The following is a 16,508-nucleotide window of genomic DNA, read 5'->3' as shown; positions in this document are numbered from 1 at the left end:
AACGTGCGATCAATGGCAGAATAATTGTGGAATGGATTGTTAACTGTGTTATCTTCCTTTAATACATTCAACTGCTTAGCCAGTTAAAACATTCCGATATCTACTCAAAGCATGAAATTAAATATTAAAAGGCACAATGTGTAAATAAACAGTAAATCAAACAAACTACATATCCTTGAGACGAGCGTGTTGTATTGAATTAAGAGCATTTCAAAATGAACATACATTCATAGGGTAGACTTCTAGTTCTGTTAAATAATTAAGCGACCTTCACATCGAGTCGGTATATTTTTCTTGAGCGACGTGATTAAATATTAACACAGTTGAGTTGGTATGTAGCGAAAAGGCATTTCTTAAGTAGGACTTCAAGCGCGAACACTTATCGATGGCATTATCATTTCTGCTGACAGTAGTTAGGGAATCGGTACACAGTTGAACCACGTGATGTACATAAAATGTTAAAAACACAGGTGCATGAGCATGTTTCGGAGGAAGGGAGATGATACACATACAGGGTATGCGTTAACATTGATGTAAATTTATAAATCTGTTTGACGACCAATTGAAAGCCAACTGAACGTACCATATAAATTAATTATAAACTAGAAAAGGCACGTTACCTATGGTTCACATACGATAAAGCATCCGATTTTGCGTGAACCTTGTACGAAGTGCGCGCGAATGTCTACTTACTCAAAGATTTCTAAGTTTTCTTTTACAACCTTCTCAAACCAGTTATCTCCATTTGCGTTTTGCTATAAACCAACTATTAATATTCAATATGCATGTGTTCTATACCGAGTCTATCCAGCGTACAAACCAACACTGACTCATATATTGTTTTTCTTAAAGCTGGGAATAATTAATCACACTTTCCTTAATAATCATGTAACCTGTCGTAAGGAATTACTGTCGGAGGGAAATCGACTTGTTATGTCGGAGATTATTTATGGCTTTGTTTTTTGCTTTATTTGTGTCCGTGAGCGAGGTGAAAGAAAGAGGTGACAGCACCTATGTGTTCTGCCTTCTATTCGTAAACCCAGACATTAAATAACGATTGGTCTTTAGGCTGGAGGTGTCATATTTATACTATGTGAACATTCTCATAGCATTCCTGAAGAAAATCTGAACTCGCAATCGCAACTCATTATTAACCAATTTATGCCTAGTGGACTCTCCCATCCTTCTAAATTGGATCAATTTATTTCCAAAATTAGGGATGTCTAGAATATTTATTTCTTCATTACAATATTTCTGACAGAAATTCCTTTAAACAAACAGCGCAGACCCTGATGAGACGCCGCATCATGCGGCGTCTCATCTGGGTCTTCGCTGTTTGCCAATGCCTTTCTTCTAGACGCAAGGCATAAATGGGTTTAAGGGGCCTTTTCACGTTTGGGCAAATTGACAAAATTAAAAAAAGCAGCATCGAACATTTTGGTTGTAGTTATGATATGTGTGTGGAAACAGTAAAACTGAGCATTTGCCATGCTCAAAAATATCCACTATATGCATTTTTTTACGATTTAAAAACCTGAAAATTATAAAGCGTTGCAACGCGAAGCGATTGAATAATTTTGAGAGTTTTGCTGTTGTCGTTAAATGTTTTGACACTACGAGGATTGCTTATATTAAGTATAAAATACATCATTCATTGTATAAGCACGAATGGCCGAGTGGTCTAAGCGAAGGACTTTTACTCTTTTTTTATTTCTTAAATTTTATTATTGATTTATTCTTTATAGCTTTTTAGATCAAATGTATACATTTATAAATATAAAGCAATTAATGACAAACTTCAATACATGTCAAAATCTGTGAAAAGGTCCCTTTATCTTGTACTAATACTATACACTATATTTTATTGAAATCTTCATTAACTTAGAATATGAAATTTAAAAGCATGTTCAAATGTAACAGGCTTAAAACGTTTAAGACGGAATAAAGTAGCAACTAACTTAAAAGATTATCCCATTTATGCATTGCGTCTAGGAAAAAGGGCCTTGGCAAACAGCGTAGACCCAGAAATATTCTTAATATAGAAATAAATATATACGACATCCCTAACTTTGGAAATAAATTGATCCAATTTAAAAAGATGGGAAAGTCCACTATGCATAAATGGGTTAATAATTGACGACTGTGTTTATATTTAACACAGAATATTACATTTTATCAAATAGATAACCAGATTACGGTAAGCGTTCTTGTGGTTTTAACCATTTATGCCTAGTGGACTCGCCCATCCTTCTAAATTGGATCAATTTATTTTCAAAATTAGGGATTTCTAGTATACTTATTTCTATATTAAGAATATATTTTACAAAAAATTCCTACAAGCAAACAGCATAGATCCTGATGAGACGCCACATCATCTCATCTGGGTCTACGCTGTTTGCCAAGGCCTTTTTTCTAGACGCCAAGCATATATAGATTAAATAAGGATTTATGATTGACCTTAAATGCAAGATTTCGTGTATCTGATGGTATGCGATATATCTATCGTAAAATGCAACTGTTCCTCAACAGTTAAATGGCGATGACGGAATACAAAATAATAATTGAACAGCTATCTTAACTGACGCTAACACATTACGGTGCTTTTTTGATAGCCAGCGTCAATACAGGACGCGTAACACTAGATAAACACTAGATCTAGTGCTGTTTGCCTTAAACTCAACAGTACTAAAGTCAACTTAATTGGTGTCGCACTGAAGTGCGGCGACTCGTATGTAATACGTTTTTTTTTGCTTATGGGAGAGGTTATTTTACGGATCAATGTAAATATTTTTGCTGTCAGAATATCTTGCATAGTGGTTATTTTTTGACTTTTTTTTATTTTTTGTGTGTAAATTAGTGGCAATAAGTACTGCATTTGTGCCTATTACATTTTCTACAACATTTATTGCCAATAATGCAAAGCTAATTCGTTTTATTAATAACTGATCACAGGGACTGGGCAATGATTAAATATCACAGGGACTGGGCAAATACGCGAACCGGTGAAACTTTCTGGTTTTGTATAAAAACAAAACATAATCAAAATATATTTATTTTGTGGTTTTTCTAACAATAGCGCAGGCTTTTGCTGTTCGAGTTTTGGTTAACGCGTATTTTCTTCAATTTTACAAGACGACAGCGATTACGAGGTTTATTGCTTTATTGATAACCGTTACACTACTGTCACTTATTAATATCTTAGTTAGAAGGTGATTTTTCCAGCGGTTCCGTAGTGTAGTGGTTACACGCTCGCTTCACATGTGAGAGGTCCAAGGTTCGAGCCCCAGTAGAATCAAATTATTTTATTTGTGTTCTATATTAACTTTTTGTTTTGATGTAGACATTTAAGTTTAAATAAATATGCTGTTTTATTGTAACCATTTTTTGTTTTTATTATGCACATGAAATATATGTGTGAGAGGGTGGGTGGGGGGGGGTCCTAAACACATTAAAACTTTTACAGTGTTTTCATATCAATGAGTACTCAACCCCTATCGTAAATGAGCAACGTAAGAATAAGTTCAGAATCATCTCCCCTTGAAGTTGAGAAAAATATGAAATTACGCATACAAGTTGAAGCAGATTTTTTAAAACCTACACAGTTCTATTCCATTAATGAAAACTGCACACGGATGCCAGTAAAAAAGGAAACCAATGTAAATAAAATGAGCTATGAAATATTTGGGGGTTACAACACAAAATCATAGATAATGATTATTTGGTGGTTATAACACAACATCATAGATAATGGTTATTTAAGGTTATTGCACAAAATCATAGATAATGGTTATACCAGTATCTTTTTCTAGTTTGTTTAAAATAATCGGCCTATGTATTTATATTTAAAGTAGAACAAAATCGTTCCAATGAGTGCCTTTTACACTGAAATTCCCGACGCCCTTTGATGCGTTGCATCAATACTTATCTTGTTTATTAAGTAAATAAAGGTCGTTTGCCCAAAATACACCGCATTTTACACAATTGATAACTGTTGCGAACACATCATAAGCCATATAAAATATATGAACGTATTCAATCGTGTTCATAAGATGATAAACATACATACATAATTACACTAATGTGTCATTATATATTTTCCGCATTAAATTATTAAAGTCATGCACAGTATTTCCATCCATATACCAGTTACATAGAAATTCTTTACAGACAACGTCATATTTACTACATTGAACAAATGCATGGTATTCAGAATCAATAATAGATACATTATTATCGTTAAAACCAAAAAAATATTCTCAAGTCATATGCAACTTGCAGCTGCCTACCGACTTCATTATTTAATTTGTGGTTTGAACACCTAAACATGGCAAAGGCTGTCAACTGTAAATACCTTTCGGTGAGCAGATGTGGTTACCTCTAGATGTATTGCTAATGTCAATGTGCCAATTCTGGGTGACGCTGAGGAAAAGTGCATACAAATAAATCTACGTAGCCAACATCCTGAGAGATCCAAACGAATCCAAAAACACGATAAATCAACCATTAGTCTTAACCCCATATGATCTCATGTGATTTATCAAGCAAAGATTTTTTCCTTATACTAATTCAGACGTACTCTGGTAAAACCGGGCTTAATACGTGTGCGTAAACTATCGTCTCAGACCACCTCGAGTCAGTACAGGATAATCAGAGACGACCCGTTGCGAATTTTATAGAATTTTTAATTTAAAGGAAGTCTCTTTTTTATATATAAAGTCTAGATGGAAATTTTCGTCCCTGACGATGGGCAACCAGTTTATTATGTAATATCTTTTTTAAGTCAAGACAGAACATTTTCTTTTTTGCTAAATTTAAAGGGGCCTTTTCACAGATGTTTGCATTTTTTAACTTATTCATTAAATGCTTTATATCGATAAATGTAAACATTGGATCGTAAAAGCTCCAGTAAAAAATCAAGAACATATTTAAAAAAAAGAAAAGAACATTGCCCGGACCAGGTTTCGAACCAGTGACCCCTGGAGTCCTGCCAGAGTCCTGAAGTATAACGCTTTAGCCTACTGAGCTATTCCGCCGAGTACACACATGTGACGTATTTTATACCTTATATAAGCAATCTTCGTAGTTTCACAAAATTTAGCGACAAAAACAGAACTCTCCAAATTATTCAATCGTTTCGCGTTGCAACGCTTTATAATTTGTAGGTTTTAAAATCGTTAAAAGATGCATATAATGGCTATATTAGACCATGGTAAATGTTCAGTATTACTGTTTCCTCACAAATATCATAACTAAAACGAAAATTTGCGAATCTGAAACAACTTTTTTCAATTTTGTCAATTTACCAAAGCGTGAAAAGATCCCTTTAAGTATTTTTAACAAATGCGAAATTTCCAGTTATTCAATCGGGCCTAGTGGCAGAAAATGTGTTTTAAATTTTATTGGCTGTTGAAAAAAATAGAGAAATAACCTGGAATAGACAGCTATGCCAAAAAACGATCGAAACCCTAGTATGAAATACTAAAACAAAGTAGGTTCGACTTATAAAGCTCGGTTCGGTAATTGGAAACTAACAACTTTTTGACGCCTTAGATTTTTTAACATGATGAAATATCATGTCGGCGAAACGCTTTTTAATATGTTTTCTATTTCAGATTAACTACGAAAGAAGCAGCATGTTTGATTCTGATTATAATCGCCGTACACATGTTAAGGTTAATTTATCTGCTAGATAATTGCATTAACCTGAAGGAAAAACACCAAACTAATGTCATATTCATGAAATCACCCCTTCACTGGTGCGAGGAATTCCGTTGAGAAATGTATCTGTCACTATCGCCAAAGACTGGGTATATTGCTCCATTTGAGGGAGCTCTATATTAAATTATCGACTTTGAAACACATGATTAGTATACTCCCTCGAATTATTGAGCATACACATGAAATCTCCTAAGGCTTTTTATGCGAACGTCTAGACAAGGGCGGTAACAACAATCCTCCTGTTTGAGTTACTGTCTAAGCATGTCTTCGTGTGAATGGCGGTTTTATGTGTAACTTAAATTCATCAGTTATCTGTGTAATTAATTAGTTACCTTGTCTCAATCAAACTAAATTATTGTACTAAATTGTGCGATTCATTATTTTGTTTTGCTTTGCCATTTGCAACAAATTGTATTAGTATTCTATATCATCTACAGATTGTTTTTGAAGACTGGTCTTGGGAGAAACGGCCCTGAAGTTTATAGTAAATAATATAACAGAGTAACGAAACATCAGTTCATGGAGGAATTGCAGTTTGCTTATTGGTTTATAAAATAAACTATTTTTAATATAAAATATGTCACAAAACAATGAAAACCTTTAATAAATATGTTCATGTATGAAACCAAAAATCTCAAAACTAGTCTAATATATATAACTAGGTTTATTTATTGAAAGTGGACACGCCCCATGTTGGATACATAAATGTTTAATTTTAAGAATTTTATGAGCAATGCTCTTATTCATATCAAAAACATGAACCCATTTATGCATAGCGTCTAGAAAAATGGCCTTAGCAAACAGCGTAGACGCATGACTTATTCATATCAAAAACATTAACCCATTTATGCATAGCGTCTAGAAAAATGGCCTTAGCAAACAGCGTAGACGCATGACTTATTCATATCAAAAACATTAACCCATTTATGCATAGCGTCTAGAAAAATGGCCTTAGCAAACAGCGTAGACGCATGACTTATTCATATCAATAACATTAACCCATTTATGCATAGCGTCTAGAAAAATGGCCTTAGCAAACAGCGTAGACGCATGATGCGGCGTCTCATCTGGGTCTGCGCTGTTTGCTTAAAGGAATTTCTGTAAGAAATATTTTAAATATAAAAATAAATATACTAGACGTCCCTTATTTTGGAAATAAATTGATCCAATTTAGAAGGATGGGCGAGTCCACTAGGCATAAATGGGTTAAACATAGATTAGATAAAATCACACGTCACAAAACAGTGCAAAAACAAGTCAAGAACGAGTTTGATCTTATAAAGTGGAAAGGTGGATCCACGTTTAGAGCTGGCTAATATGATGGCAATAGCTAGCTAAGATATAGTGAATAGCTGTATAAAATGTATTGTAGAGCAAGATAATATGTAGTATATAGAGGAATTAGATGAAGTGTAGAGCGAGATCAAATGTAAGCTGGATAAAATATAGTGTAGATGAAAGAAGATCATAAATAATGTATATTGTAGAGCTAGACAGATGTATTGTCATGTTTGGTAATGTAAAGTGAATGCATGTAGACTTTAATGTACATTGCACAGCCAGTAAAGAACATTTATCATTCTAAAATATATGAAGTTAATCTTCATTGTGACCATGTATGGCCGGAGTAATATACATATATTTAATCTCATTTACAAAAAGTTAAATTACATTAATTAATTTCATGGGAAATACCAACTTCATTTCGAGAGATCAGTAGCATCAGTGCCTCTTTTGTCATTTCATGTGAAGTCCTAAAAGAATCAGGCCTTTTATCAACTGATATCGCCACTGGGTTACATTTTCACTAGTAGACATTACTGTTTACATTAGTGTGTGCTTTATCTTAATACGTGCAGTCACTAACGGATTACCTTTTCTCATTAGTATCCAACATTAATTGAAATTCGTGTATTGAGCCACATTCCTACAATCTGCTCCATTCCTATACCCAAATGGTAATCCTTTCACCAGCTTCAAATTAGTCTCCAACACAAAGTTTCTATGTTTACCTTGTTGATACGCTACACGCCACTTCTTCTATTGGTATAATTGATACCGCGGTATTGGCTATGATCCATACGCAATTATTGAAAACACGATTCATAACGCACTAAGTATTAAGTCCAATAAGCGAAGGTTCCGATAAAAGACTACATTAATTAGTATATTAGATGGTTGTTACTTAGTATTGTTTAAACAAGGACTTAAACGATGTATTTAAAGGGTCAAAGTGTTTTTCTTCTCGATAGAACAACTGGGACCTATTTATTTGTCGCATATTACTAATTGTTGTATTTGACAACGTACAGTTGAAAGTGAGCGAGATCGGGAACGTTGAATGATTATTTATCATACGAGTCGCGTTCTGAGAAAACTGGGAATAATGCATGTGTGTAAAGTGTCGTCCCATATTAGCCTGTGCAATCCGCACAGGCTAATCAGGGACGACACTTTCCGCTTTTAAGGTATTTTTAGTTTCAAGGAAGTCCCTACTTCCCGAAAATCTCGTTTAGGCAGAAAGTGTCGTCCCTGATTAGCCTGTGCAGACTGCACATGCTAATCTGGGACGACATTTTACGCACATGCATTAAGCCCAGTTTTTTTCAGAACAAGGCTCATACAATAATGTTGATGTGTTGTGTTCATCGCTGTTGTTGAACGCTGACGAATACACTTTACATGAAAGGCGAGGTATCCTAAATAGATGTTCGCTCACTTTGTATAAATATGACACAAACATAACACACTGCATTTTCTCCGCGCAGAGAATTGACAGGAACCAGCACAGCTGGATGAAATCCTCGCCTTCAACACCAACGACGTGATGATAGCCGAGCCACGTGGTACAATAGTTTTATCGTTGTTACTTTTACTCTTTTTTTAGGTCATTTATGTTTTCATATGCACCTTAACTTACACACTATTCACAAAATATAAAAGGATATGATACTACTTTTCATAATATAATGCTTAAACAACAACAAAAATCCTACCAAATCTTGTAGGATTTTATTGTGATGGCAGAGATTGTATGTGAGAGCAAGGAACGACAACTCTGCGTGGAGATTGTATGAAAATGGGACTCACGAACGGCCTTGCGTGTGAATTTTTTGTAGATAAGCAACATTAGGCTCACATTGCGCGCACGAACCGAGCGTATTAGCCGCAATTCAAGGTCATATTCTAATATGCCGGGGTCCAATGTAGTACATTAACTCTGTCCTGCAATGGTTTTCTTATAAATAACTTTGCAAGCATTCTGAGGAGGAGTATCCTTAGGTCGCGATTCAAAACCAAATGTCAAAAATTTGAAACAAGTGCGTTGAGACTGTTTCCAAAGGAAATTTATATAGCACTATTTGGAAGTTTTTATATATTTTTTTATAAAAAAATATGACTTTTTTTCTACTTTGTGCAGCAATTACCTCAAACCTGGTCAGAATATGAAATGCTTTTGAAAAAAATGAACATATGTTCTGGAGGTAGATGTCTAACGCCAATAAATAATTAAGCGACCTTCACATCGAACCGGGATGTAGTGTGTGACTGGCATGATTAAGTATTCAAATAGCTGTCAGGTAACATAAACGCGCTTGTTAAGTACGACTTCAAGCGCGAAAACTGATCGATGACATCATTATCATCATTGCTGACGGTGGTCAGCGCAACAATTAACCCATTTATGCCCAGTGCACTCTCCCATCCTTCTAAATTGGATAAATTTATTTCTAAAATTAGGGATGTTCAGTATATTTATTTCTATATTTAGAAAATTTCTTACAGAAATTCATTGCAGCAAACAGCGCAGACCCAGATAAGACGCCGCATTATGCCGCATCATCTGGGTCTACGCTGTTTGCAAGGCCTTTTTTTCTAGACGCTAAGCATAAATGGTTTAATGGTGAACATAACAAATATGAACATGGGAATGTTTCGGGGGAAGGGAGGGGTTGATACACGTGTCTGTATAGATTCATGTTGCTACTTATCGTAAGATGAAGTGCAGCTCTCTATGCGTTATTGCTGTAGATTTACGAATGATACAATTATCACACGACCACCGAAAAGCGAAATGGCTACAACAGTTCAGTCAATTCTAAATTAGAAAATGCACGCTTTAAATGGTTCCCATACGCGTAACGATCCGACTGTTCGTCCACCTTTCAATGGCCGTATATATATGCAGTAATCCGCACGTCCGCAGAACGTATGATTGTCTACAACACACAAAGGTTTCAAACTATTGTTTTACAACCTTCTCAAACCAGTTATCTCCATTGAAGTTTTGCTTTAACCCAACTATTTTTAGCCAACATTTATTTTTCAATACCAAGTCTGTCCAGCGTACCATGCAACACTGCCTATAGATTATTTTCATAAAGCTGGGTAATTAACCACACTTTTCTTAATAATCATGAGCGCTGTCGTAATAAATTTGTTTCGTGGAAAATCGTCTCGTAATATTGGGTATTATAAATGGCGCCCATGTGCGAGGAAAGAGGCGAAAGCACCCATAACGTCAGTCGTGTAGAGCTATGCATGAACCCAAACAATAATTAATGATGTTACTAAAGGCTTAAAATTTATTTAACATCACCTCTATATTGATACCAAGTCAGTGACTATACAAAAGCTTCCTTTAAGAAACACTTAATTCGTAATACAAAATGTATTAATTCAATATAGCATATTACCCCTTCAGCCCTCGTGTTGAGTATCAAGCAATCATTTATTTCTTCTACTGATTCAGACGCGCTCTTGGGAAAGTCGGGCTTATGGCAATGGCGTTAAATCTCGTCCCAGACTATCATGTGCAGTCGGCGGAGGCTGATCAGGGAAGACCATTTGCGCTTGTATGATATTGAAACGAACAATGTAATTTCAAAAATTAGCATTAAGGAATGAATGCTGATCAAACGAGTTTTTTTGCTTCTGCAGATTGTTGAGTTGCGAGTTGGAACTGCACATCCAAAAACATGACCTTGGCCTCATATCCCTAATTGAAACAAGTAGATTCACGCGGAGCGATGTATGCTCGTGATGCATGTGCTTGTCAGAAGGGGACTGGGGTGGAGAGTGGGTTATACATTGATATCTAAGCAAGGAATTTTACAAAATATGTATGGAAAGCTTACAACCGAAAATGACTTGGGATGCCATGTTAACTTGATTTGGGACTTTAATCTTTCACAAAGGAAAATACGAATTGGTGAATAATATAAAGAAAGACTATGTTTTAACAAGATACAAAACGGACACGAAAGTTCATTATCTTTGACCTTGAATTGTGACCTTGACCTTTCAGAGAGGAGCAATAGACGTGAAGCATGGTCTTACAGGAGCAATAGACGTGAAGCATGGTCTTACAGGAGCAATAGACGTGAAGCATGGTGAAGCATGGTCTTACAGGAGCAATAGACGTGAAGCATGGTGAAGCATGGTCTTACAGGAGCAATAGACGTGAAGCATGGTGAAGCATGGTCTTACAGTATTGCATAATAATTCGAAGAAGTGTTGAAATCCGCACTGGCAGCAAAAAGTTAAAAAGGATAATCGAAAATAGCTCTATATTACTTTTGACCTTGCAGTTTTACTGCCACAGAGACATTCTCACGGCAGCATGAAAGTTGTTTGCGAAGCATCTTCTGGCCATAGGGAATATTTATCTAAAAATATATTAAATTCTCACGGCCATTTAAAATGAAAGAGTTAAGATTCATGCCCATTAACATTGAACTGTGACCTTTACCTTTCACAGATGAACAATCGAATTATACTCGACACATCGTCTGACTATTTCGTAGTAATAGTCTGAAGTTATATTAAAAGCACGCAGGCATTGAATAGTAACAGTGCGGATATTAAATCCGAACGAAGGCACGCAGTCAAAATCCACCCGCACACCAAAGAAGGACGGTGCGACTACTGTTTGACCTCTTTTGGAGGGCTTTAAATTTGAAAACTTCTAAAAACAAAATTCCACAAAACACGTCACTGGCAATTTTTGGACAAACATCGCGTTTAAATTGAAGCGGACATATATTAGTTATTACACCACGCCATTGATTTACAACGCTATTTTCTATTTCTGCACACCGCGCCATTGCCTTACAACACTATTTTCTATTTTAGCACAATCAAAGCACTGGTCATGAGTTAAAAGCGGAATTGTTTTGTCTGAATACGCAGAAAGACAAATAGTAAAATCATGTCAATTACATGATACAGATTATCGTGACTTGTGATTTCAACCTTCAGCACTAAGGAATCTGCACGAGAATAATTTCATGTAATTGGATAACATGACTTTATAACAAAATTCGCGACCGGAGGTTTCCATAACAACAAAGAAAAGTTGTTCCATAAACATAGCCATGGATAAAACAAGGTAGGTAGGTCGGCGAAACTATTAAATCAGACAACTCTTCTTGGATATTCCACACATGATACTGTGAATACGGTCGAATGTAGCATAAACGATTCAAGACTCAATATGAAATACTAACAGAACGTCGGCGCGAACAATAAGTAACGGTCGATTGGGTAAGTGGCAACAAACAACTTTTGATAAATTCACATGATTATTTATTATTTTGGGAAACGCTTTTTATAAGTTTCCTACCACAGATTTCCTTAGAAGCAGATTGTTTGATACTGATTTGAATCGCCTTACACATGTTTATGTGCTTTTCAATTCTAGAAAATTGAATTAACATAAAAACAAAACATCCAACCTCATTTCAAATTCTTGAAATCACCTCATATTCGGTGCGAGGAATGATAAATGTGTCTGCCACTATCTACGTTATTCATTGCTCCGTTCGAGGGAGCTCTATATTCAGTTATCGATTTTGTAGTTTGTAACTTATGTTTAGTATACTCCCAGAAATTCTTGAGCATACAGTTTAAAGCTTCTGGGGCTTTAGATGAGAAAAAATATTATATAATAAAATATTATAAAAACATAACATATATTTGGGCAAAGAAACGACAGATCAAGAATGAATCGCCGTTTTCTTATCAGTCAATAATTTGATAAAAATAGATGCCTTTCATAACAACATTGTTTTCAATATATGAAGCAGTTATAGTATAAAAAATGCAAGATGAATTGTATAGATATATAATTTGGGGCATATCGCTCAATTAGATAAATAGTTGAAGGAGATGATACATAGTGAAGTGCTGGATATTATAAAATATGTGTCTTGTTCTGAGAAAATTGGGATTAATGCATGTGCGCAAAGTGCCATCCCAGATTAGCCTGTGCAGTCCGCACAGGCTAATCAGGGACGACACTTTCCGTAAAACTTGATTTTCGGTAAGGAGGGACTTCCTTGAAACTAAAAATACCATAAAAGCGGAAAGTGTCGTCCCTGATTAGCCTGTGCGGACTGCACAGGCTAATCTGGGATGACACTTTGCGCACATGCATTAAGCCCAGTTTTCTCAGAACACAACTCATATATAGCTTGATAATATTTATTGTATAGCCGAGGTAAGGTACAGTGTGTAGCGTTATAAGATTTGTGAAAAGCTGGATACAAATACAGTGCATAGCTAAATACAATATAGTGCTTAGCTAAATAGCATGTCGTGAAACGCAAAAAGGTTCTTATGTTTAGTAGGATAAGAAGAAGATAATAGCTGGATAAGATATTGTGTTGAATTGGATAAGAAATAGTAATGGCCGAATAATTAGTTTTGAAGACATTGCTAAGATCTCGTGATGGGCAACATAAGGTGTAAAGAAAAAGTTTGTAGCGAATATTAAAGACAGGATGTAGTGTGGAGCTGAATACGATGTTGTATATACCCTTGTATATGCGTATTTTACTGATGGTAAGATAATGTTAACTGTTATCATCATTGACCGTCTTAATTAATCATTTAAGAAATAATATGTTTCTATCATGGTTTGTTGTCGAATAACCCACAGTAAGGAGTATATATGCGTAGGATTTAAATCACGAGTGCAAAGCACGAGTGATTTGACAAACGCATCTATACTCCTTACAGTGGGTTATTCGACAACAAACCATCATAAAAAATATCATTTCGATTCTAACACGATTCTGATTGATTTGGTTCAAGCTTTTGGACGTGAACTATATTTTTCAATACTCCCCTTCTTAGTACAAAGTTCACTATTAAGTGACGTCATTGAATTGTTCAAACATATGACGTCGCTTTCATTCATAAATATTTTGCAAATGACGTCACTTTCATTGAGAACAACAATCGGAGAAACTAAATCACGTCACGTTTATTGATGCTACTAAAACGCTGACATGCTATAAATGATTTCTGAATTACGTTTCCTAACAAATAGAATTCTTTGTAGGCGTGGTTATGCCACTTATCACCAAATATACAATTTGTTGTTTCATTACATTTATATACATGCTACATTTATAACATTTCTTTTAGAGCGGGTTTTAGCACGTGCATTTTACTGCAATGTTTTCTTTATTTATTCGGAACTGTTTTCGAAACATTAACCTCCGCCCTTAATTTATTGCATAATAACCCACACTTGATTTCCTTCTTTGTCTATAGAAAAAAGACGTGCCGTGTTTAAATTTTCAATACTCCGCCTTTCTAAGTACAAAGTTCACAATTTAGTGACGTCATTGAATTGTACAAACATACGACTTCGTTTTCATTCATAAATATTTTGCAAATGACGTCACTTCAATTGAGAACAACAATCGTAGAAACTAATTGACGTCACGTTTATTGATGCTACTGAAAAGCTGACATGCTATAAATGTTTTCTTAATTACGTTTCTTAACAAATAACATTCTTTGCAGGCGTGGTTATGCCACTTATCACCAAATATACAATTGTTGTTTCATTACATTTATATACATGCTACATTTATTAAATTTCTTTTAGAGCGAGATTTAGCACGTGCAATTTACTGCAATATTTTCTTTATTTATTCGGAACTATTTTCGAAACATTAAGCTCCGCCCATAATTTATTTCAGATTCTACCACGGCACGCGACTTGTTTTCTATATACAAAGAAGGAAAACTACCGTGGGTTATAACCCCGATATACCAACGGTGATAACTATGACGTCACTTTGATTTTCCGCGCATTGTTTATGAATGAAGACGACGTCATTTGATGTTCATTGTTGTGGTGACGTCACATGTTCGCGGAAAAGTGAAGGACGTTCGGTTAATATAATTCTCATTTATAACCTTTAAATCGCGGATAACTTATTTATAATTAAATCGTGTTAGAATGGAAATAATCGACGTGTAAGCGTTGGTTATTGCAGTAATAACCAACGATATGTCGTTCCGATGCTTGTTATCAAACCACTCGGGCTGAGCCCTCGTGGTTTAATTCCTACGCATCGGAACTCCATACCGTTGGTTATTACCGCAATAACCAACGGTTACCCGTCGAGTATTTCTCAAATAACCCACACTTGATTTCCTTCTTTGTCTATAGAAAACAAGTCGCGTGCCGTGTTAGAATTGTTTTTATCATCTACAAATTGTCAAAATTAATGATTTGAAAACATTTAATGTATAGACGACATTCACAGAGATGAACTCGAAAGTGCCTCTTTTGCCTACTATTTCATATAAAGTCCAAAAAGAAAACAACCTTTTTCTCCACTGATATTTCGAGTGCAGTCAATTTTAATAAGTTGGTATTGTCGTTCACATTTTCATGTGCTTTAGAATTAAATTAATTATCTAAAACGTGCGGTCACTGTACGCTTACCTTTTCTCATTAGTATCCAAAACTGTTTTAAAGCCGTGTATTAAACCACATGGCTACACTCTGCTCCATTTCAATACCCAAGTGATAATCCTTTCACCAGCTTCATATCAGTCCCCATCACAAAGTCAGTATATTAACCTTCTTACTATGCTACAAGCCAATTCTACTATTGGAAAAAGTGAGACAAAATATCGGCTGAAAAATCCATACAGCAATTTGAGGCTCACTTCAGATCGCGTTTTGATTAAATAAGTTACATAATGAAAGGTCCCGAATCAAGACTACATTAGTATTTAAGAAAGCGATAGTTTGTAATTGTTAATTAAAGAATGATACAATTGGCACTTAAGTGTTTTTCTTCTCGATAGAACAACTAGGGCTACAGATTGTCGCATCTGAAATATTTCTACATTGATTGTTGGGTATTTAAAAAATATTGAATTGGAAAAAAATGTATCGGTACCAAAGAGCGATCATAATTAAATATGGAAACATTAGACGTCGTTACGATAAATTTTGAATACATAACTGTATGTACGATAATGTTTTATCGGAGTTGGTGAAAGCAGAAGAATACATGTAAAATAATAGGCGAGTTATCCGAACTAGAAGTTCCGTTAATTTATATAAAATAATAATTGTTTGCTATCAATACAGTATTCTAAAAATGACACAAACAGAACTCTGCAATTTGCCACATAGCTTTTTATAGTCTCGATTGAATATTGATTGTTACCTTTTTTAAATAATCGTACCTTCAATACATTCAACTGTGTCGCAAGTTTGAACATACCAATTTCAAGTCTTTAAAAGGCCCATTTTGTTAATATCCAGTAAATCAAACAGACTTATTAACTACATACATATCAAAGAGACCAGCGAAGTGTGTATAATCAAGAGCATTTCATAAATGAACATTAATTCTTTAGGTAGACTTGTCTGTTAAATAATTAAGCAATATTGTCATTGAGTCGGGATATAGTGCGTGAGTAGCATTATTAATTATTAAAATAGTTGGTATGTAACACAACATCATCAT

Source organism: Dreissena polymorpha, chromosome 3 (assembly GCF_020536995.1).
Source record: "Dreissena polymorpha isolate Duluth1 chromosome 3, UMN_Dpol_1.0, whole genome shotgun sequence".
Lineage (NCBI taxonomy): Eukaryota > Metazoa > Mollusca > Bivalvia > Myida > Dreissenidae > Dreissena > Dreissena polymorpha.
Note: the sequence above shows the minus strand (reverse complement) of the source record.